The sequence below is a fragment of the Phyllostomus hastatus genome, unplaced genomic scaffold (assembly GCF_019186645.2).
Source record: "Phyllostomus hastatus isolate PE091 unplaced genomic scaffold, TTU_PhHast_1.1 phas_contig_1, whole genome shotgun sequence".
Lineage (NCBI taxonomy): Eukaryota > Metazoa > Chordata > Mammalia > Chiroptera > Phyllostomidae > Phyllostomus > Phyllostomus hastatus.
In genome coordinates this window covers 1,496,343-1,523,340 of record NW_025333498.1, presented here as the reverse complement: position 1 = coordinate 1,523,340, position 26,998 = coordinate 1,496,343, and positions in this window count along the sequence as shown.

Genomic DNA, 26,998 nt, shown 5'->3' with positions numbered 1-26,998 from the left:
TTCCTGCAGGGTTTTTGTGAATAGCTTTTGATCAGAATAAGGAAGAATGTAACATATTTCTATTCTGTTTGCTGAGATTTTTAAAAATAATAAATGAGTCTCAATTTTATAAATCTTTTTATATAAATTAAAGGCATCATGTAATTTATTCTGATGCTTTATTCATATTGATTACATTTTGAATATTAAATGAAGTTGTATAATTGGAATGAAGCTATTTCAGTTATTATAAATTATCTTTTATAGATATTATTGATTTGTTAATAATTTATTTAGAGTTTTTCATCTATAATAATGATAGAAATCATAATTTTACTTTCTATCAGGTTACATAACAATTCTACATTACTATCAGGTTACATTACAATTCTACATAATATCAAGTTAGGTTACTAAGATTATATTGTGCTTATGACATTTTACAATGTTCCCTCTTTCTTTTATTAGTTGAAATGTTTTGCAAGTGGTGATATTTCTAGCATATTTGGAAGAACTCACTTGAAAAAGCAACTGAATTAGAATGTTTTTGGTGAATGCTTTTGGTAAATATTCAGTTACTAGTCTAATTTTTTTACAGACATAGAAATAATGAGAGATTTTACTCTTTCTTTGTAAGTTTTGCTAAGATCTTAAGTCATTTAATCTTAATCTTCAAGTTTATCACTGTTATATTGTTAATAATGTTTTATTATTATTTTTATTGTTAATAGTGTTTCTATTGATGGTCTTTTAAATTTTTAATATTATTGGTAATTTTGTCCTTCTATTTGAATGACTAATTGACTGACTGATTGGTCTAAAGATAACCAATTTTATTAATCTTTTCAAAGAAGTAACATACCTTTGTAATGTTTTTGTGTATTGTAAAATTATATTGATTCTGCTATTTTCTTTATTATATTATTTCTTCCTTTTTCTCTTGCTGTAGTACAGTATTTGTTATCTATCTAATATGGTGCTGAGCAGGTCATTCTAGATTTCTGGCTTATTTGCACCTTGAATTTCAGACTGTGCTGATTTAGATAAATTCTAAATTAGTTTATTAATTTTGCATTTTTAGAAGCTAAGACAATAACATAAAATTATATCAAATTTTATACATTTCTTTATAATTTAAAATATTTCAATGCTGCTATTCATACTTCTAAATTACACATTCAAACAATATTTTAATATTTTCACATTTCATGGACACTTTCCCAATGTCATGCTGCAATATATTCCACATTCAACTATTATAAATTCAGATTCCGAGCTCTTCCACTTCTTATGCTGCATTTCTGGTCTAAGAAAAATAAATTTATTGTATATTTTTCCCATTTTAACTATTTATATTTATTCTTGTGGCATTCTCACATTCTTTAATATTATCTTCTTCTTGGGAAAGTAATGAAAATGAATGTCAGAAGGTAATAATTATATTTAAATAAAAACATGATCAGATAATTTTTTTAGTAAAAGCCATGTTATCTAAAAAAATAAGTAATATTTAAGGAGGGAGGCAGATTTTGTTTCATTTGGTTTCTGATTGGTTGGTTTGTTTAGCAAATGAGATGTATGTTAAAAATCATGAAGAAATTTCTGCTCTAAAGTTGGGATTTATACTATTACAAATTTGAAGATTGATTTGCTAACAGAATTCTCTTCATTGTGATGGCTGGTATTGACAACTGGGGGACTTTACTGGTCATGCATATTCAGATTGCTCTTCAAAAATACCTTTCCTTCTGAAATAGTATGTGTATGGACTAAACTGTGTCTCCAAAATCTATATATTCTATCCTCTAACATAACTGAATTTAAAAATAAGGTCTTTAAAAAGGAATAAAGATTAAAGGAGGTCTCAGGGCAGGGTCCTAAGATGAACAAACATCAGAGACCTCTATACAGCTGCACAGAGGAAAAGCTGTGGGAGGACACAGGGAAAAGACTCACTGAGAGCCAAGGAGAGAGGCCAAATCGGCCCTGATCTTCGACTTCTAACCTCCAGAACTGCGAGAAATAAATTTCAGTTGTTTAAGTCACCCAGTCTGAGGTATCCTGTTATGGCAAGCCTAGAAGAATAATACAATATGTTTTATGAGTGTTAGTACAGAATTGAGAATAAAGTTACAAAGAAGAGAGGATGTCCCCTTAACTTTCACACACACACAACTTTATATAGATTTCAAAAATGTTTCCTTGTCTTAAAAAGTAAAAGGATTAAGAAAATTCAAAAAGAAAGAAAGAAAGAAAAAGAAAAAGAAACAAAACCTCATAGACAGACAACAGTATGATGATTAGCAGAGAGAAAGGGGGTTAGGGAAGGTAGGAGCAGGTAAAGGGGGATAAATAGTGAAGGAAGGAAACTGGACTTGGGGTGGTGAGTACACTATACAACATACAGACGATGTGTTATAGAATCATATCCCTGAACTCTATATAATTTTATTAACCATGTCACCCCAATAAATTCAATAAAAATTATAAAATATTTATTTTGATTATTTAGGCTATTTCACTTTGTAGTATTGGGTGGAGGTCGACAAGGGAAAATTCATTAAATCACTACTTAGTATTTTTTAATTTAATTTATTGGGTCACATAGGTTAAAAAATTATGCAGGTTTCAAGTATATGATTCTATAATACGTCATCCATATATTGCTATGCCACCACCCAAAGTCAAATCTTTTGTTACCATGTATTTGACCCTCTTGTCCTTTACTACCTCCTACCACCTTCACTCTGATAACCAGCGTACTGTTGTCTGTCTTTGAACTTTTGTTCATTTGTTTTTTCTTGTTTGTTTATTTGTTGATTTCAGTTTTGCATTTATATTCCACACATGAATAAACTCATATTGTACTTGACATTATCTGACATTTAACTTAGTGTAATATTCTGAAGATCTAACTTTGTTGTTGCAAATGGCAGCATTTTATCCCTTCTTAGGACTAAGCAGTATATGTATATTCAACATCTCTGATAAATACATATTTAAAAATCCTAAATAAAATACTAGCAAATTGGATGCAATGATACAATGATACATTAAAAAACAATACATTGATATCAAGCAAAGTTCATTTCAGTGGCACAAGGATGGTTCAACCTATGCAAATGGATCAATGTAGTACACTACATTAACAAAATAAAGGATAAAAATCATATGATCCTGTCAATATGTAGCAGAAAAAGAATTTGACAAGATATAACATCCATTTATGATGAAAACACTCATTAAAATAGGTATGGAATGAAAGTACCTCAAAATAATAAAGGCCACAGAAGACAAACCCTTTAAGTGATATTATTTTCAATGGTGACAAACTGAAAGTGTTCCCTCTAAGATCCGGAACAAGACAAAGATGCCCACTTTCTTCACTACCATTCAACATAGTACTGGCAGTCCCAGTTGGAACAATCAGGCAAAAGAAAGAGATCAAAATCACCTAAACTGGGAATGAAGAAGTAAAAACATTATTTTTTGCAGATGACAAAATTCTTTATATAGAAAACCCTAAAGACTCCACAAGAAATACCATTAGAAACAATAAACAAATATACCAAAGTTGCAGAATACTAAATCAATGTATAAAAATCATTGCATTTCTTTATAACAAATATTAAACTTCAGAAAAATAAATGGAAAAAACAATTCCTCTTTCTATTGCAACAAGAAAATAATAAAATACATAGGAATAAATTTATAAAAGGCCGTGAAGAACCCATACACAGAAAACTACAAGGCATTATTAAAAGAAATTGAAAAAGACATCAAGAAATGGAAAGATATTTTGTGCTCATGGACAGGAAGAATCAACATAATTAAAATGGTCATATTACACAAAGCAATATATGGATTGAATACAATCCGCATCAAAATCCCAATAGCATTTTTTTAATAAGTAGAAGAAAAACTCATCAAACTTGTATGGACCATCATCTAATAGCCTATTACTTTCAGATACTTCTTTGTTTTTTGAAATAACTTATAAACACAAAATTATATAATCACCTACAAATTTAATAAATCATTGGTTTCAAGAAGAAATGTTTTACAGTATACCTTTACAGTAATACTACTAACATTTTCAAGAATACTTGAAAGCATATTACATGCACAGATATAAACATCTATTAAATACATTTATTATAAAATATTTCCAAAGGACCGTCAGGGGGGTTTCCGTTTTACAGTGTGACTCATCACTTGGCAATGGCCCACTGCTGTTTGCTCTAAGCAAATATGGTAGCAGATGGGTTCTCTAAAATACAGCACTGCATAACTACCAGAGTTTTTAGCTTTATTTTTATTCAATGGTATGAAGTTAATTCATGTACCATCACTCCACCAAGTTTAAATTTTGCATTTTTTACATTAACTGTGCAAAATTTTCTTAGTTTTGTGTTTTAAGAGTTTGAAACTGTGGCAAAGATAATTTTGGAATTTAAAAGTTAGAATGGGAAATTATAATTCATTTGTGAAGAGTTTTCTGGGGCTGAAGGACAAGGAAAGCCTTATCCCAACAACTTTTATCTTTGAATCCCTGCCCTAGAAGTAGTCTAACGGTGCTTTCCAGTGGACACAAATGCTCCTCTCTCACGGTATGAAATATTGTGCTTCCATGAAACAGTGAATAGTCTAAAGATTCCCCTTGCTTCATAGATTTTGTAATCTTGCAGAAATAAATTAGCATTTAAAGGCATTAGTGACTAATTCCAGGCAAGCAAGTGGAAAAGAAAGCGTTTAGATCATTATTCCAATGGTGCTCCCTTCATTGTTCCAAATGGACTGTGTTAAATTCAGTCTCAGCATCCTCAAACTTCCTCAAAACTCACCATACATATAAAGATTGCTCTTTTTCTCTTGAGTGAAAAACAGAGATAGGATTCATGACTATTAACTATGGCTATCCAGTAAGGTATAGAGAAAGTATGTGTTCCTTTTGTAGAAAGAGATTATTTTACATTGTACTGATAAATGCAGCATGCAAATTTTTTAAAGTCCTTGTGAAATTTTTCTGCTCAAATAAATTGCTAGCTTGCTATTTAATTCTTGTACTAAAGAACTGACTTACATGTAGTTACATATTCAGAATTGGATATCATTATTGCCCATGATATCTGCCCTAAAATGATTCTAAAAATGGTGAGCAATGCTTTCTTCTGTTGAAGCACATAACCAAATTAGAAAATATGTGTGTCTAATTATCATGAATATAGTAAAAAGATAAAACTATATAACAAAGGGATAAAACAACTATACTAGTACCATCATGCAATATAGTATTACTGAGCACAGGCTGGAAGGGTGTTACTGAGCACAGAGTGGAAGGATATTACTGAGCACGCTGTGGAAGAGCAGCACTGATAATCATTAGACTGGCATCTGGGTGATTTGGTGTATTGGATTCACCAGTTTATAACTTTAAAAGTAAAAACAAGAAAGAAACTAAAGAAAAATAAGATTTAACTCAAAGAAAGGAGGATATGGAGATATATGTGTATGTGTATATATGTATGTGTGTGTTTATACATATACATGTATATATGTATTACATATATGTAAATTTTTGCATATATACACTCTTCAGCCAAAATCCAAATGAAAAGACAACATGAATTAGAGTTGAAGCCTGTGATTTAGAAAACAAATAACATTTTGTAGTAATTTATTATTGTCAATAACCTAGCCAGTCTTAACTGTTAAATTATAAAGTATTGATGTTATTAACAAGAATTCCCTATTTAAAACTTAATATGGTTTGTGACTCTTTTCAGAAATTTGTGCCGCCTTCTTTAAGACCTGAAGAACCCATTGTCTTTTATTTGACCTTAATAATTTGTTTATTTTCCAATTTTACTTTTCTTTCCAATTTTTAAAGCTAATCTTTGAATTTGGTTACAACATGAATCTTTTCTACAAAGTACCCTCATATTTATTATGAAAACAAACTAAACATTGTTTTAATTCTGGAATCCCAGTTTGGATTTTAGTCATTCTACCACCTGCAATTATTCAAATACAACACCCTTACCTTTCTGTTCATTATACTATATGTGTATGTAGTACATGTTTCACAAGCAGCTGCCACTTACTACCTGCTTCAAGCTCCTCTCAATGTTTCTCTCAATTATTTTAAAAATTTTGCTGTATCAGTTTCACAGAAATCTGGGAAAACCAAGTGATCCCCAGTAGTCATTCTTCTCTCATTTTTAATGTACTTCAGCTTCTCTTCCAAACCTTCTGATAACTAAAAACTTACATGCCATAAATGGGGCTCTGCCTCCCAGCTCTGACACTTGAACCTGGACGTGGATGAGGCATTGCCATGGTCAGTGAGGCACTATGTTCTCTTCCGGTGGGTAAACCTTCTGGACACTAAAAACTGGTATCTGAACAGATCTTTAACATCATAAAAATAGCTGCCATTTATTGAGAGTTTGCTCCATGACTAACATTTAGCTAAGCCTTGTAACACATCATCTTAATTTAAAACTCACTGTAATTGTATTACATATTATTAATCTGCCATTATATGAGGAAATGTGCTCTACATGAGGAAAATATGGTCCCAGAAGAGTAAATAACATGTTCAAACTCATTCAAAACAGAAATGGGGGATGGGGGTGAACTTAAACTCACTTGATTTGATTTAGCACCTACAATCTCAATCATTAATTTATGCTGCCTCCTTCATAATCCTGACTCCTTGTGAACATTAGCGTACATTCCTGCCTAACAGGCTGCTCAGTTTCTCATCTTAATAGAGTGTTCGTTGGATATCAACCATTTTCTCAGACATCCACATATATATCTTAATCCTAGCAGGGGATACCTCAGTGTAGTCTAGAATATATGTAAATTATAACTAAAACTTTGTGCAGAATTCCTGTTAAATAATTGAAAATAGTCCAGGTTGTCAGCAAACTGGGACACATAGATGACAAGAAAGTATTAATAGGGCCAGATCTATTTGGTGAGTTTTAACAGTAAATGATTTAACCCACCAGATTGCACAGCTTGAAAACATTAATTCTCTACATTTTGGATGCACTAAAATATCCATGTCAGTAGGACATGATTATTTTTGAATATTTAACACAATATCTTTACATATTTAAGAGTTAGAAAGTGTCCCATATACTCCCTCTTGAATCCATATCTGAAGTGTTTAGCATTACATGACTAAGACCTGTTTCTATAGTGGTGGAAACAGGAGGGAGGTGGGGAGGGCTGGGGGGTGGGCTGGGAAGGGAGTAAAAGGCAGAAAACTGCACTTGAACAACAATTAAAATAAAAAGGAAAAAAGAAAAGAAAATCGTGAAACAAGAGAAAAAAGAATGTACACTCTTCTTTAAAATTGAATAAACTTTGTTTTGGAGATGGGTAAAAAAAAAACCCCTGCTTTTATATATCCCCCCAAATATAGATAAACAAAACTGCAAAAATAATATAATAAGAAAAATAATTATATAAATACAAAAAGTAATTATATATATTCACATTTACATTGTTTAGATAATGGAATTAAACATAATCATAGTATTTTATAAAATGCTTTTTCAGGAACTTCCATATTGTTTTTCCTAGTGGCTGCACCAGTCTACATTCTCACCAACAGTGCACAGGGTTCCCTCTTCTCCACAACCTTGCCAGCACTTGCTGTTTGTTGATTTGTTTATAATGGTCATCATTGCTGGTGTGAAGTGGTACCTCATTGTGGTTTTAATTTGCATCTGTCTGATGGCTAGTGATACTGAGCATACTTTCACATGTCTCTGGTCCTTCTGTATGTCCTCCTTGGAGAAGTATTTATTCAAGTCCTTTGCCCATTTTTTAATTGGGTCGCTTGTCTTCCTAGTGTTGCATCACATGAGTTCTTGATATATTTTGAAAATCAGACCTTTGTCCAAGGTATCCCTTGGGATACCTTGTTGGTTCCCTTTTCATTTTGATGATTTTTTCTTTAGCCATGCCAATGATTTTTGTTTGATGTAGTCCCATTTGTTTATTCTTTCCTTTATATCCCTTTCTCAAGGAGATATATTGGCAAAAATATTGCTGCATGAAATATCTGAGATTTTCCTCGAGTTCTCCTCTAGGACTTTTATAGTGTCATGACTTATATTTATGTCTTTTATCCATCTTGAATTTATTTTTGTGTATGCTGTAAGTTTTTGGTTTATTTTCACTTTTTTGCAAATACCTCTCCAGATCTTCCAACACCATCTATTGAAGAGGCTATTTTTAATAGATTTTATGCTCCTTGCCCCTTTGTTGAATACAAACTGACCATAAAGACATGGGTCAATTTCTGGGCTCTCTATTCTGTTCCATTGGTCTATGTGTCTGTTCTTATGCCAGTATCACACCGTTTTTACTATAATGGCCTTGTAATATAATTTTATATCAGGTATTGTGATCCCTCCTATTTTGAATTCTTTCTCAAATTTGCTGAGGCTATTTGGGGTCATTTATGGTTCCACATAAATTTTTGAAATATTTTTTCTATATCTATGAAGTAAGTCATTGGTGTTTTGATAGGGATTGCATTCAATCTATTAAAAGCTATTCAAAGATAACTTAGGGTAATATGGACATTTTAATGATGTAAATTCTTATAATCCATGAATAAGGTATATGCTTCCATTTATTTATGTCTTCCTTAATTTATTTCTTCAGTGTTCTTTTACTCTTTATTTTCCTGGAAAATATATTTTTATTCTAATCCCTTAACAGGCTTTTACCTTTATATATTTTAAGGTAATATAGTCTTGAACTGGTCATCTTATAAAATATATTAAAACCAAAATATTTGTGTGGATTTTATTTATAAATTTTAGTTTATTACCTGAGACTATAAGTCTCAGGGTATTAACTTTTTTCTAGATTGAGTTATCATTATATTCATAGGTTTCATAATTGATCAAATAAATATATTACCAGTTTTAATGTTTTTAAACATGTGTTTAAAGTTTCACAGAAATATGTAACAAATAAATCAATCATAATGAAGTATTTCCTAAGCAATTAGTAAAGGAGAGAGGTATATAATATGTCATTTAGTATATTATTTCATAGGAAACATATTTGATTATTTATAGAAACACAATAAATATTGTTGTTCCAAGATTCTCAGCATGTATTGGGAAAAGCACTAGCTTCTATGTGTAATGAAAAACATTTTGGGGTAAAAATCAGCCATGATCCTATGCTGGTTGCATTCCTGAATCAGCCTTGGTTTCAGAAACAAGCAGACCTTTAAAAAAAACCATAATAATAATATGAATAATATCAATCATATATTTTATAAACTTTTCCAAAACAAAATACTTTACATGAATACATACATCATCTTATTAAATTTCCACAGCAGCTATAATAGTTATCATTTATCCCATGTTACACTGAAATCAATGAAAACAAAGCCTAAATAAGTAGAGATTAAGATCTGGAAAGCAACTCAAACTATTCTGAATCCCAAGTTCTTGTTCTTGACCATTTTACCATCCTGCCTCAATAGTACTGTACATGGTATTGCCTACCACTTTAAAGAGAAAAAACTAGTTGAATTTGATATGGAATAACATAGGATCAAACCATGAATCTTAAGAATTAGTAAATCTTATTTGAGAAATACAGAAAGGTTGCAATTAAAATATTTGTAATTATATGGTCTATGGAAAAAATATGTGACTCATCTTTAGCAATAACTTTTTTACTTTATATTATTCATTGCATTTAACATCTTATAATATTCTATATAGTTAACTTATTTTATTAATTCTTGTGTGTTTTGTCACTCTACATCGAAAGAAAGCTCTTTGAGAACATATTTTTTCTATTCACTGCTATATCCTTCCTCACCACTGACAAAAGTGCCCAGTAAACAGGCAAAGGATAAATAAAAATTTAATACTTTGTATAAATTAGGTTATAATTTTTAAAAAAATTCTTAGTATCAAAGTTTACTACTCATTATAACTGTTTTTCAAAATTTCTTAAAAGTTGTACCTTCTTGTAAAATAATAAATCTAATGAGAAGGTAATGATGACTAGTGAATTTTTATCTTTAATTATGTACTTATAGCAATATAAAAGTTTACTGCAAGTGAATTTTTAGTAGTATTACTTCAATTAAATTAATGAGAGAGTTTGCAAAAGGTGAGATCTTACCGATGTTCTATAAATCAGGCATGGAAGATGTTTCATCATTCCAGCCACTCATAAGATCAGGACCCAGGCCCTTCTGACATTTTCATTATTTATCAATAATTTTCCCAACATTTTTAAAGAAACACCCTTTTTAATAATATCTTGAATTTTTATTTTATTTTCTCTCAACTTTTAGGCAAAGTTTATGCCATCATATTAGAAAATTCTTCCTAAAATAAACAAAATTTAAATGTCAAAAGAAAATTTGCTGCTCTTTTTAAATCACTAATTTTTTGTGTAGTGTAAAGTATATTCTAAAATAGTTCTTATGAAACAATTTGTTTTTTAGTATCTCTGTAGAAGCAAGAAAACAAAAAAAAATGACACCAAAAAAGAAACAAAATGAGCCAACAAATGATAATTTGTGTCATTAAAATTTAATTTTAAGAGACCTTCCATTTACATTTCTGCTTTGTATAATAAACACCTTGCCAAATTCACTAAAATCATCACAGTAATTTGTGGAGTTTAAGAAATTCAACCAAAAAGTTTTACAGTTCCTCAAAGCATATAAAAAATCCCTCAGTATAGAGAGTGTTGTCATATATATACTACATTGCTTACTCCCTGCATCTGAAATAAATTAACATTTTATGTCTTATAATGTAATCATCTGAACAGACAAATACAGTAGTAATTTTTTCTAATGTTTCTGAGGAGCATGAGAAGCATCAGAATTTATCACACAAAAATATTAATGAACCATATATTAATATTAATGTAGTCCTTTAGCAAGTGAAGCAAATAATTAAAGGCTCACAAAACTTTTCTCCTCACTTTCAAATACAAAACCAAAAGGTTATTTTCTAATGCATACAACATACAAATTCAAAAATGTTTAGATATTCTATATTTTGTCTTCCTCTCATAAGTCAGATGTTCATTTTTACAGAAGAAAACAATTATTCAGTTGGAAGGGATTTATTTTTTGTTTTACTCCAGTGAGTTGTGAATTCTGCCCTTCCTTGATTTCATCCAATAAGAAAATAGAAAGTATGATTTGCAACACAAAGTTTATTGACCATAAGAAAAAGTGAATATTTGAACCAATTCAGTGATAATTTCCCACTGGGTTAAAAAGAAAATGAAATGTAGATTTATAGTGTTTTGTCACTAATATGAACACTATCAGAACTAACTTTAAATCCATATCCAAGATTTGCTAAGAAGGATATATATTTTCATTCAAAAAGTTTCATTCAATAACATGTTAACCAGATTAAATTCCTTCAAAATATATATTTGTTATCTAGATATATTTACAAAGTACCCGCCAATGAAAGTTGGCAACCTGAAAAACAAAACAAAACAAAACAAAAAAGGAATAATGTGAAGATAAGTACAATTATCTGACCCAGCAAACTGTTTCCATAGAACAGCAAACTAAAATCCAGGAGATTAAGTGACTTGCTAAATGATGAGACTTATATTAGACCCACCCAATGATTCTGAATTCTCAAATAAAAATGAATCCTTTAAAAAATTTTAATACATGAAGTAAAAATTTAACATAAAAATCTAAAATATAAGTGTTTAAAACTATATCTGTGTCTGTCCAGTAAAATGCTAAAGCCCCTTTTTTCTGCCTTACCAGAGATGATTTTGAAATTTTTAGGAATTTTATAAGACAGTGTTTAAACATAGTCATTGTTAAAAATTAAATTATATGAGAATACAATTAAAAACAAAAGTAATAGATAATTAAAATGTATCATTTCCTAATTATTTCACTATTTTTTGCTATGATTCATGGCCTTGACATTATTACATCTTTCCAATCTCTAGGGTGGAAATACTATACAATGTTATGCTATGGCACATCTCTCCCAACTCTATTAATTGACTTCATGCTGGTAGCCAAAAATTGACCATGATGGGATTATTTATTTTTAATGGAATCAGCAGACACTGTAACTCAGGGCTCAATTTATTGATTGATCATCTAGACAAAATAAAATGATGAAGAAAGTGTTAATATTTCAGATTAAAGTGTGTCTGTCTACAGATGTTACATCATGATTTATACAAAAGATGAAGAGATATCCTTCCACATTTCAGGAATTATTAGTCAATTCAGCCAAGAAATGGATCATGCCATTAACAAACAAGGAAAGTTCTGACACACATGCTTATCATCTCACTTTTATTGTATTCATTAATGTAAAAAAAAATACCAACTAACATGCATGTTGGAACTACACTCATTTGTCAATTAAAACCACAATCAGGTTATATATTTGCCAAATACAAGAGTTGACAAAAATCCAGTGAAACATTTTATAAGAATAAAATGACTATGTGTAGTTTAAAATAATAAGTATTACATATTTTATTTATTTTATTTTTTTAAAGATTTTATTTATTTATTTTTAGAGAAGGAAGGGAGAGAGGGAGAGAAAGAGAGAAAGAAACATCAATGTGCGGTTGCTGGGGGCCGTGGCCTGCAACCCAGGTATGTGGCCTGATTGGGAATCGAACCTGCGACACTCTGGTTCACAGCCCATGCTCAATCCACTGAGCTACACTAGCCAGGGCACATATTTTATTTTTAAATTGTATGCTACACATATTTTATATCTGCAATATTAATACTGAACTTTAACAAGTATATTTATGCATACATCATTAGATGGTTACTCCAGTTATCAAGTTTATATTTTCTATATCTATATCCATAGATATAGATATAAGTATCTATATATAGATACTTATATATCTATAAGTATATCCATAATCTTATCCATATCTGTATCTATACACCTTCTTAAAATGGGACTCAAGCAACCTATCTTTATTTCCCAAATCTATTTTAATGCCCCTTTAAATCATTTTAAGTTTATAAACCATATTGTTTTTGCTGTATTTTGTTACTGTTATATTAACAATGTAATTTCTCTCTAAAAACATGTGTTGCCACAATGCATTATATTTCTTTTGTAAAGACTAAAAATAAAAATTAAAAAGACTACTTATTACTCTTTGTCTCTCTTATCCTTCAGGATTACAGCCCACCCACTACATCAATCTACTGTTGTTTGTATTACTTCCCTTATTGTCTTGCTTTTACTTCCCACTGCTTCAGATTTTTCTTCATTATTATCATAATTATTTGTCAAAACCATACATATGACTGTGTAAATTCTTCCTGCTCTTGCCCTTAGAATAATGATATTCCTTAGTAAGTTAAACAATGGAATAAGTGAACAAGAGCGACAAAAATTTTCTAGGAATTTAACATGACAGTAGACCAGAGTGTGATGGAATTTTTCTGTAAAGGTCATTAATAGGCATTTAACACTGTAGGTTTTGCAAGCCATTCAGTTCAGTGTCACAACTGCTCAGCTCTGCTGTTCTAACATACAAGCAGTCATAAACAAGATACAGAAGCACATGGGTGGCTGTGTTAAAGTACAATTTTATTAAAAAAGCAAGCAGTAGGCAGATTTGCCTCAGGTCATAGTTTGTTGACCCCAATACTAGACCATTCTAAACTGTTCCCAGCATAGTCAACCAGCTGTACCTCCAAGTAATCCTTTCTGAGAATCCTAAGTACAAAAAATAATTGAATGCCCACTGCTTTCTAAGTCTGTCATATGCTTTCTTTTCTACTGTTCTATATTTCTCTTTGCTTTATTTATTTCTTCACCAGCACCAATTTCCTTAAGGATAAGAGAAAAAGATGCATAAAAGGGTTTTATATGTTTCTCCCTTGGATTCTTGCTTAAAGGTTAAATCATATTTTAGGAAAAGTGATTAAAGAAGAGAGTTGAGGATAAATAATGTTTGGAATATGTTAATTATTTTAAAAATTTTAAGTCAGGTTTAGATGTCCAATAGGCAATTATAGGACCCAGAAATCAAGGGACCAATCAAAAATAGACTCACATTCTCTAATATGTGAAAAATATATCATCACTCACATTCTTACAATAAAAAAACTGAACAAACCAAAAATTAATGACTATTCTCAGACCCATCAGAGAACTAAGATCACAAGCCTAACCACCATGCCAAAATCTGGACAGGGGCTATTATGGGCTGAATGGTGACCCTGCCCCAAACACATTGAAGTCCTAATTCTCAATTCTTCACAGTGTGACCTTATTTGGAAATATCCTCTTTACAGAGTTAACCAAGTTAAAATAAGCTCACTAGAGTGGGCCCTAATCCAACCTTTGTAACAAGAGGAAATGTAGATACAGAGACAGACTGACACAGAAGAAGACTATGTGAAGACACAGAGGGAAAGCCATCCACAAGCTTAGGCCTGCCTGAAACCACCAGAAGCTAGGAAAGAAGTGTGGAAAAATTCCCCTTCACAATCCTCAGGAGGAATCCACTTAATTAGGGGAGTACATTTGGTCACTCCTCAAAACCATATAGAGTCACAGAGAGTTTAAAAGACAGAATAACATTTAAAAGAATCTGAAAAATGAATAGCTGCTTAAAAACATAATTGAGGAAATATTCAATCCTTAAACTAAATCCATTCCCGTTTTAAGAATGCAAGTCAATTCTGAAGGTCAGGAAGACTTTAAACAATCTGAAATGTTCCATGCAGGTTCTGAGTTGCAGTTTGTTTTATTTCTCAAAAGATTTATGTAAAATACTTATTTATTACTAAAAGTCAGAATTTGAAGGCTTTGTATATTGTACCAATCGGTCTCAGATTTGTCACTGAAACTAATTATACTATGTTCTAAACTCATACCACTAGACTAGTCCTGGAGAATCATGTGAGATTTCTGAGAATGGCAGCTTAAGAGGACATAACAACAAGTGTCAACTTTTGGAAATGCGAGTTGTAGATGACCCTATGCCTCCTTGCCTAGTTAGAGAGTTGCAATGCACTCATATCCCAGAAAGTTGGCAATTATATGGGAGGATCACCAAATGTTATGCAATGAAAAACACTATATGTAGATTCACATTTGTATGTCTTTGGGCAATGGAGCATTTCAATACAAAATACAAAGGATACAAAAATAGCAATGTTTTAATAATTAATTTAATCCAGTTGATAACAGGTATTTGAAGGAAAATGGTTAAATAAAAAGAAGAGGGTCCCCTGAGTACTAGATTAAAGGAAGGAAAAGAAGCAATAGAATTTACCACATGGCAGTAAATTTTTCCTGATTTGAAGTGAAAAAGTGGAAAATAACTTACTTTTTACATAATGTTAATATAGATTTAATAAAGTGATAAATAACTTATGCCAGGTATTTTTTATATAATGTAGATTGGGAGCCAAGTGAACTAGAATCAATTCAAGAAAATCTAACATTTGTGTGCCAGGTGAAACACAATGGGCCTGAAAAGGAACATTTTGACAAATATTAGATTGAAAATGAATTGCCCATTTTCAGGCTTAGTGGATCTAGATTTCATCAGCCTATCATAATAACAGATCTTTAGTCCAAGGAACTCTCAAGGAGTGGTTCAAGATTTTCAAGTTTATGACTGGTTCTACAGATGGGTGGTAGATTTATAATGCCATATACCTCCATCAACATTGGAAAAAATAAGAAAACATAGGTAGTCTGATTAAAAGTAACTAGACACTTGGAACCCTCATAAGTATGTTAAAAATTCTACCTGTAAGGAACTATAAATATGTAAGTTATAATTAAATATTGCTAAATTCTTACAGTTCAGGGCTATAAACTGGTAAGAAGGAGCTTAGATTTCAAGATTACAGTAGGTGTTATGTTCATATGTTAAGATGTTAGAATGATTAGAATAAGTTGATTTAATGTTACATCTGTTTAATATGATTTGAAAAACATATTGAAACAACTTCAATAATAAGTGCTAACGTCAGGGTTTGAAGTTGAGTTGGGACCATGTGGCACAGCTGTACTGAGAGATTAATGCTAACACCAGCCTGCTCAAAATTTATACACACAGGTTTTTATGAAAATTAATTTCTGAAGTTGTGTTTATCAACTGCCTGGCACAATGTCAAATGAGGACCTAGCTTAGTTCTTAAAGCATAAAGTGCTAATTATGTTTTTTCCCAACTTCAATAAAGATGAAAAATATTGGCAGTTACCAACAGTTTTGCAAGGTTTGATCTGTCTTTATGCAGCTTCCCGTATTTCAGAGTGTTAAAATAAAACTTTACATATTTATACATTAAAGCTTTGAATTTGTATACTCCTATGGTAAATTTAAAGGCATATCAGTTGGAGAAAACAAAGAAAAAATGATGCTAGGCAAAAAGATATATGATTTTTTAAAAATAATTACTAGTTAACTGAATATATTTCTAATTGTCACTCACTGTAAAATAAGTAAAATAGTAATATTACTATATAAATGCACTTTTAATTTTTAACTTTTAAAGACCCAGGGAACAATAGCTGGAGGTGAAAGAAAATTTCTACTCTGCCCCTCCATATAAGTTTTCTAGAGCTTCTATAGCAAAGTACCACAAACTGAGTGGCTGAGACCACAGAAATTCGTCTCACAGTTCTGGGCTATCAAAGTCTGCAATCAAAGTGTCATCAGAGTAGTGCTCCTCTGAAACCTACAGGGAAATTCTACCTCGCTTTTTCCTGGCTTCTAGTGATATACTGGCAATCTTTTGTCTTTCTTGGATTATGGAAACATCACTATAGTTCTCCATCTTTGAATGGTTTCCTACCTGTGTTTCTATCTTCATATGGCATTCTTTTCAGAATAACAGCAGTCACATCAGATTAGGACCCAGCCCTACTCCTGTATAACTTTATCCTTACATGAAGGTCTGCAACGTGTCTCCAAAGAAGGCACATTCTGAGGTGTTGGGAGTTAGTGCTTCATATATACAAATTGGGAGGAAACACCATTCAACCCATAAAATCCTTGCTTTAAAAAAAAGGAAGAGAGAGAAAAAGAAAGGAAGAACAAGAGCGGGGAGGTGGTAGAAGAGGGAAAGAAAAGAGAGGGAAAGGGGAAAAAAGAATAAGAAATCATCACGGTGCAATCCACAATGACAAATTTAGGTGCCTCATATTTATACCAATTCTAAGGAGGATGGGTACATAGATAGACAAATGATAGGTAGATAAATAGATAAATACATACATAGATAAGTAAATTTAAACTTATGTCATTGACCCACAGTACATTATTATCTTCAAAATTAAAAAAAAAATAGTACTCCCTTATTTTGACTGACATGATAGAAATAAATGGGAGGAGCAAAATCTGAGTATCCCTAAGTCCCTCTTTGTACTAAAGATCAGCAGATCAGCTGAACAAAAATCATTGCAAATATCTGTTTGGTATCAAATAGTCAGGAGAAATGCAAGATGAGAGAAAAAAAAGAAAAAGTGCTGAACAACCACAGAAGTATTCCACAGCACCTCTGATAGTGAGCTTGTCAGACCCCATATTTAAGAGGACCAAATGAATGGGTCAGCAGAGGAAGACAGGACTCCAGCCCTGAAGGCACAGTGGATATCATAACGATGCTTTCTGAAACCCTGTATAACACACACACACACACACACACACACACACACACACAGGTTGCCACTCTGTACCACCTTCTGACCCTACAAATTTTCAATAACTAGACTGAATTAAGATAATTCTATTAAAAATCAGTCATCATAAAGTGAGATGTAGATAGTGTAGTATGTATAAAATTAGTTGAAAGAAACAAAATATCCCAAATGCTTGTTTCATTAAGAAAGAAAGAACTACATTCTTCTTTATGAGTCCAGAAAATTAAAGAAGTCTTTTCTCTTTAAATAAAGTTTGAAGATGAGATAAGTTATACACTGAAATAACAGAAGCACATTGTAAGAGTAATAGCCAAAACTACATGCCAAGCATGATCTAAATTTATTGCTTGACCCTGTGATGTTGGTATGATTACATCTAAATCTGCAGATGAAGAAACCAAGAAGCAGAAAATGTAAGTAACTTGTCTATGTCCAACACATAGCAAGGGTGGATCTAGGATTAAAGCGTGGGCAATCTCGCGCCACTGTGCATGGTCTGCCCCTTTGTGTTATGCTGTCTTTGTGGATATCAAAATCAACTTAACAACAGTCGGGAAAAAATGGAGTGCAAAAATAAAGTCAATAAAGAACTCAACAACCCTTTAAAAGCAGCAAAAACAGAAGTTTCTTTCAGAATAAATATACTCTTCTAATGGTGGATTATTCTTAAAATTTTAAAGTTGTGTCTCATTTTAAAGAGTACCTAATGTGAAGTTTAGAAGGGGAGGAAATTGTAGGCAGACACACATATTGTGCATAATCTTCGTCACAAAAGGAAATTCTCACTAAGGGATGCCTTCTCACCCGTCCTTTACGCTATAGAGAAGAGCCTAGGGAATGGAGCCTCACTAGATTCTGCATTATTGGCAGCATCTGACTGCATAGGGATGTCCTCCCTTTATCAAGTGCAGTGGAGATCATCGATTATATGGATGCCACCGTGCCTTCTGTAGGACGTTTTCCTGAACTCCGCCGCTGCAGTTGCCGAAGTCTTCCTCAGAGTCTTGGCTCTTTGCTGCGCTGCCCTTGCTGCTGACTTCATTTCAGACTCGCAACAACGTGACTGGAAGTTCCCGTCTTCACATTTGATACAACTACCATTTCTTCTTGTGGCGAAATTAAAGGAAAAGATACTGTCTCCAGAATATTTGGGGCAGGATGACTTTATTCATATAATTAACCAAAAATTGGCTTTTAAGTGCTTCCTGAACCGGTTGCTGGTGAAAGGGATGGCCTAGATTAATCATCTTGGGTGGAAAAGATGTTTTAAGAGTGTCAGTTACATTAGCTCTTAATAATTTATTTAAAAATAAATGTCCTATTTCAAATTGGAGCAGTAAATATTTAATATTTAAAAGCCTAATATTTGTACAGCACATACACAGCCTTAGAGAGAACATAAAGCCAAAATAAATAGGATGCTGATCACAAAAAGAGCATAAAGGTAAGAGAAAGGTCAAGGAGAACAATAGCTCCAAACAGGATTATTTTGTGTATGTACACATAGTTCCTGACTTATGATGGTTTAACTTATGATTTTTCAACATTACTTTGGTGAAAAAGCAATATGCATTCAGTAGAAACTGTACCTTAAATTTGGGTCTTTTTCTGGGCTAGTGACAGATGGTACAATGTTCTGTCATGACACTGGCTCATCTCTCCCAGTCAGTTATGCAGAGGATAAATGATTGATATTGTACAGTGTACTTTACTGCCAGCATTTTGGGGGAAATATGATATTCTGTGTTTTGCATTCCATGGTGTCTACAAGATACACATTTATGTCTCCTGTTTCTGGTGGGAGGAGAAAGATAATGATTCTTAAGATGAAACTCAAGATTATTGTCCAGTTTTATTCTAATATAACTGTTCTGAGCATGCTTAAGTAAACTAAACTGTAATGTTCAGTAGGTTAGATGTATAAAATTCATTTTAACTTGCAATGACTTTATCAGGATGTAACTCCATTATAAATTTTATTCCTAATAAAATAATGATTAAATCTCTCCACAATAATTATTTTGTAATCTTTTGAAAATCTAAATTTGAAGAAGCAAATAGATAACAGAATGGATGAAATCTAAGCTGACTTCCACAGATACCAAAGTATTAGGGGTCAGAATGGGGAGGAAAATAAGCTTGGGGCACTATAGAAAATACACTGCCTTAATTGAGTTCCATCTGTATCTACCTGTGTTATATGTTAAAAGACACTACAAAATGGAGTATAAAATGTAGCATACATGAAAATGTTTATAAAATAATGTAAAATTATTACTACTTATTTGGAAAACAGAGTCAAACAACATTCCAACATATTCTTCTAGTGTTCCCTTTACTTACTCTTATTTTAGCCTCTGAATCTGGGCCAAACTGCACTGATACAGAGATATTATTACAAAATTATTTGATAAATAATAAATAGAATGAACTAATTTACATTAATATTTTTCACATGTCAATTGTCAACCTAATATATTATCAACATATTAACATGCTGCTAGGACATTTATACAAGAGTTATATTATTTTGTACCTAATTATTTGTCTCTGACACAGAGCTGTGGGGGTGCCCTAGACTCTGTAAAGACAGGAAATCTGTCCATATGCCCATAAGAATATGTCTATAGTATATAAAACATGAAAGTGAATTGATTATCCTTCTCTGATAATAGCAAGTAGTATATGTTCACATGTACAATTTGGGGTAGAGGCCAATCCATCAATGTTATATACATTTATTAGATTGACTCCTAGAAGGGTCCTAGAATTGGTAAGGAATCCTCTTATCAGTCAGTCCAATTGGGAGACAAAAATAACATCAGTAGTCAAAAGAGAAAATCTCATATAGGGAATAGCTAATGAGGTTTAAGGTTGTTAACAAGGCAGCTATAAAAGCAAGAAGGATACATTAAAATATCACAGAGGTAGCCATTGATAAATGTAGCAACCAAATCTAGGAATATGTATTTGCTTGCCATTATGGTATAGTAAATTCAGGGAGTTCTGTTAGTATCCCCAGTGGCTTCCCACAGAGTTTATAGGCATAGTAATGAGATAATTCTCTGTGAGTTTAGGCAGGAACTCTTTGGTAACTTCCTAGCAAAGTCTCAGCAAAGTTCCAGTGACCTGAGTCTTAGTAAATTGTTTCTAAATCACAGCAGGCAGTTTGTTCCCTCTGCCTATATCATCTCAGTTAATTTACCCATAGTTCAGTGGACCACAGCCACACATTCCTCAAGGATGTTTGAATCCCAAGTTAGAGGGGCTTTCTTTAAAATTTGTTTCTTTCTTTGTACTCTGCCTCAGTCTCTGAGGAAGTAATTGTTCTCTATATTTGCTATTTTTGCATTCTTTGAAGGAAGAGCCCCTTAGTAGTTAACCTCTACTAGGTATTACTAGTTAATATAGTCTTTATGTTCAATTTTCCCTAGTAAGACTACTATATGATTTCTACTTACTGATTGGACATAGTGACTAACACAAAACTGTTATCAGGAATGGTCGAAGGAAACAGATGTGCAAAGATGAGTTTTGAGGATCAGTTTGGTTGTGTCATTAGTCTGCAGTGCAGTTCTGAGTTTTGTTAAATGGGAAGCAGAGTCATAATACTCTATGGCATGCAGTGACATCACAATTACTCAATCTATTACTTACGGTTAATTTTTATGAATTTCCTACTGACGTAACACCTTGGGATCCAAAGTACCCATTGCACTTGATTAGCGTGGAAATAAGATGACCAAAAAAAAACAACAAAAAAAAAACAACCCTATTGTGTAAATAGAATCTCCTGAGTGCACTGAGCTCTAACAACTAAAAAAAAAAAATGACAAGCTTGGTTAATTAAACTCTCAGCTCAAGGTGGGATCTGAGAACCAGGGCATTTCTTTGACAGTCTTAAAATAATCTCTTATTTTTTTCCTTTGTACTACATGACTAATGTTACCAGAAAATGCAAAATTAATTGAGTGTATTGAAGTCAGAGACTCATCATATTTCTCATGTGAAAGTTAGGACTCTATATGTGAAAGATAGATATTCTAACATTTTATTTTTTATTTTTACCTTTATTTATTTTACCTAAATATTAATTGTTTATGCTATTACAGTTGTCCCAGTTTTCTCTCTTTGCCTCCTTCTACCCAGCCTGCTCCCTATTACCATAGTTAATTCCCACATCATCGTCCCTGAGACTCTAACATTTGAAATGGGAAACCTGCCCCCAAATGAAAGTAAAAATCTGGAACCCTCAATTCACTCTAAGCTTCCACTGCTAATGAAAGTAGGTTGCCTTCCCTTGTGTGAGCATGCTAGCCTACCTTTTCTTGACACCCCAGTGACATCAAAACTTAGAATAGATAACTCATGGACTAAGCCCATTCTTCTCAAGAATCACAACTACCCCCTGTTGCTGTGATTAGGGTAAAGCCTCAGCCAGTTCCTAGTGGTCAGGTTTATATACACCATGACCTTGGAGGAAATAGTTTACACATTAAAAGAATTACAAGGTAAGTATAAATTCATGTGTGTATGCATATACACAAAAATATATGTACTTTTATATTTATATTCATTACACACCAAAAGAATGTAAGATGTACAAATCAGCAAAAGATTGGGGATATATGTGAGAGTAGATTCCAAGAGCATCAATGAAAAGAGGTAGATATATAATCCTAGATCAAGCCAAATTTATTAAGTTGAGCAAACTTACTAGAGATCACTAATACATAGTGTGCTATATTATACAATTGAATTGCCTTTAACAACTCACTTGGTTTGATGCCTGAAACTCGAACTTACTGGAAGCCAATATTGAATGAGGTTGAATTTCTCAACATAATATGGGGGAAGGAATTCAAATGTTCCAAGATATAGAACTGTTGCAAGGGATTCATCACATGCCACCTACACATCTATTCCCAAACTATGCCCTATTAGAAGATCCAAAGATGTTTCCCCTTCATTAAGATGTTGAGTAATACATTACTGAGGGAATTCCCAATCCATGAAACAGTCTATGGCAGAGGTGTCAAACTCATTCTCACTGGGGTCACACCAGCCTCAAGGTTGCCTTTAGAGGGTAGAGTGTAGTTTCAACTCCTTAACAGTTAAGGAGTAATGTAACAGTTAAGTTACATTCATACAGTCCTAAAATTATTTTGGCCCTTTGAAGGCAACTGTGTGCCTGATGTGGCCCCCTGTGAAAATGAGTTTGACAGCCCTGGTCTACGGTTTCTGTCCTCTAGAGGCCAGGTGTGACTGTATATGTGATGCCGAGACGGCTTCTCTGATGTCACTGAGGAAGACAGAACTACAGAATAGCAGAGGTGCAGCACACAACTGCCAATGAAACATGGGAACACTAATCAAAAAAGAAAGCAAACATTACAGGGATATGTGGTGACATCTACTTGCTCGTGGTGTGCCTTGGACTATATTAAATAGAACAGAAAGTCTACTTAAGTATTGCTTGTATCACATAACAGAAAAAAAAAAGAAAGAAAAAAAGCTCCAGGTCTGAAGACTAAAGACCTTAAGTTAACACAATGAAAGATGATCTAAATTGGCTTCTTGACCCATGTTGCAAAGACTTCATGATAGCACCTACAACTTACCCTGCCTAAGAAGAGAGTAATATCACGGCTCCATTATATTCATCAGTTCAGCCTGTACAGAAGTCAGATGGATCTTAGATAATGGACTACAGACAACTGCAGATAAATCAGATGATGACTCCAATTGCAGCTGCTATCCTCTGTCTATCTAGTCTCTTTCCCAGAATACATCAAGTATCTCCGATATCGATATTCTCCTGGTCAGTGTATTCTTCTCCATTACAATTTAAAAGGACTACTAGAATAAGTTTTCCTTTACCTGGCTGGGCCAATATTACATCTTAATCCGCATGAACAGTAAGTTTCCCAGTGAGTTCGAGAATTTCAGCCAGCTTTCCAAGGAATCTTACAGATACCATAATGGCTGGCTTCCCAGCAAGTTCAATTGGTACCACATAGGGCAGCTTCCTAGCCAGTTTCAGGAGCATGGCTGCCAGTAGCTTTCCAGCATGTCTCAGTAGCACCCACGAGTGCGGCCACCCAGTAAGTCTCAACCCTGCTTCCACCTGGGCCTCCTCCCTATAGCTCTTATTCCTGATTTCCTCGCATTCTCTTTACTCCTTAGTAGTTAATCCCTTTTACTAGTTAATGATATAGTATAATTATATTATACTTTATTATATTAATTATATTATATTATATTTTATTATATTATATTATATTATATTATATTATATTATATTATATTATATTATAACATTAATTTACCTGTTCAAATTACTGGTGTGATTTCCTCTCATCACTGAACTCTGACAGAAAGAGTAGGCAAGTTCTGCCATTTGGTCCTTCCTCTTCTGGGATCTTATTGATCAGGGAGCCCACCTTAATGGCATCTTTTCAATTATAAAAGGCCACACAGAACTATTTGAGGAGGCTGTCACTAATGTATTTCTCAATGTCTTACTGAAGAGAGTATCCTCTAGGACTTCTAGGGAGGGGTAGTAGGCAAGGTGGGTGAGCAGTCTCCCTGTGACAAACCCATCCCAAAATCTCTGTCTGCAGAAGAGTTGTTACTGCTGTGACTACATTGTGCCAGAGGAGTTCAGGCATCTCGACATCATTATCGCAATAAGTCAATTTGACTCATTCAACCAAATAAATTAAAACAAATCATTTCAGTTACAGAAACTAATCTAGAATCTTTAATGTACCTGTATCAATAAATTTAGGCAGATGCTTTGTTATATTCCATCCTCTTTGGTTTAATACCCTTATAATCCATTCCCATGCATATCTTCCAGATTTTTGTTGATATAAATGATAAATATATTATAATTCTTTCAGTGTGTATAAATAATTTCCTCTCAGGTCAGACTCCATACCTAGACCTCTGGAGCATGGGGAACCCTAACCCTAGTTGATGGTCTATTGTACATAAATGGTTACTGGTGTGTCTTGAAAGTTGACTTTCAAGTCAACTTTCTCAGATGAGGTAATTTCAAGCATGGAAAGGCTAGCCTCCTCAGAAACAAGATGACAAACTATAATTATTTGCTGTGTCTGAGTCTAGCCAGATATCCCCAAGCCTTGTTTCAGGCTTTTACTCTTTCTGCTGAAGCTTTAACCTTCTCACATAAGGCATGTGGGAGGCTATGAAACTTACATTGTAATTCTGTAACCTACACAATTAAACTCCATGTCTGATTTTCAGCAGTTTTGACCTTATAGTTATAAGAAATAAACAATTTTAATGGCTGTCTTAGGCATTCTCTTATTAGTTGACTATCACAGAGATAAGAATTTAAAGACATGAGCTTGTCACCTTTTCTTCTGTAAGCACTATCCTGTACTCAGAAAAATCCACCCCATACAACACTATTTGTAATGATAACTACCTAACAGTCAACTGTAGCAGCAACCTGGTTCCCAGAACACTTACTTCAGTAGACACTTCAAAATCAATCACAGGCAATAATGTGAATAATTATCTCACCAATGAATAATATGATTAGTAGCATCCTATTTTCCATTGTTCAAGAGATCAGTACTGTGTTCAAACTAATGAATAGTAAAATTAATATCAAAACCCCATCTTTGAGAGTCTATTTCCTAGAATTTCTGATATTAATTTCAGTATCATTTAAGACCCAGTCAAAAGACATATGATGCTCTTCTTCAGTGGAGAAAATGTTATATAAGAAATTGTTTACTAAATGTAAATTTGTTATCTAAATTATGGAAAAGTCAATAAGAGAACACTAAGGTATCAGAGAAGTAGCAGTGCAGGAAGCATCTATCATAACTAAGGCTAGAGGAACAAGCAGGAGAGAATGGAATCAGTAAAAACTGGAGGGAGGCTCTTCCAACCTGAAACTTACACCTTTGAGCAGGTTGTACTGTTTGGCTATTACTGGTGCACCTTTGATCTCAGAGCAAGGGAATCATGGGCTGGAACCCAAGACACTCTTTGGGATGGGGAGAGGGTATGTGGGTAGACTTGTTCTGGCATCTCAGGAGGAGGCAGGGATAGCAAAAAGAGTGGTCTACAAGTGATGAAAAATCTGAAAACTGAATACAGCTACATCTCCAGCAAGAAAGATAATGAAATAATGGTGAGGTATCATCCAAAAGAAAAGGTACATAGTCAGACCACTGGGAGCAAATAAGAAAAAGTTTCTTTTTCTTGCTTCAGTCTAATGCTCTGTTGATAAAGACTGATAAGGAACCAGCTGGCAAAGCAGAAATGTGCTTTCTAGAAGTTTGCTTTTGTTTTTTGTTTTTTAAATCTTGAGTTCTAAGCCAAGAACCACAAAGCAGAGTATAGTTTTGCGAGTTTTAAGTTGACAGGCAATTATGAAAATCCAAAACAGAAACCTCATAGAACCTGTGGTGCCTCTGTTTCACCACCAGTATGATGGGGGTTTTGTGGCTCTTGTATGAAGTAAGATTTGTGTGTTGGAATAGTGTCCGTGTATGTGCTCTTAGTTAAAATGCATAAATAAGATATAGTAGTTTTTGCTTTAGCTATGAATCTTTGCTTGTAGGCAAACAAATCTGATTCTAGACAATATAAGCAAAAAAAAAAGTACTGGATAGATGTGGAACAGCGAACTTAACTAGAACCTTAACAATTAAGATCATCAAGGCAGAAATCAAGAACTTACTGCCAAAATATAGAAAGACCACAACAGATAAAAAAGGATGAACCATTATCATTGTTTTATAAGTTTCACATTTTACAAATTCTGATAAACATTAACAGTCAGAAGTTCACACTCCTGAGCAAAAATATATCCAGGTAAAACTACCATTTTCTTAGTACACATAATTTGGGAGAATTCACACAGTTTGTGTTGCAAATATTATGCATGTCATTTACTGTAGGATTAAGTGTCACTAAGTTTATTTTGTTAATGTTGTTGAGTGATATATGTAGAATTAGCACAGAGTAATTTTTACCTCAATTATGGACTATTGTTAGAATGCTCATTCCTTGGCTCTTATATATTGTCCAATATAATGTAACTTGAAATAGCACCTATTTCTAAATCTTAGTATTAATTACACATTTTTTTAAATCAGAGTTGAAAAGAAATGATAAAATATAATTTAGCCTAGCATATTTTGAGTACATGATCACAAATACTTTTAATTTAATTTTTAGAGACATACAATGCATTTTTAAAGTAAGCATGTAATTTTAAATGAAATAAACAATTTTAATTTAAAAGTGAAAATTAG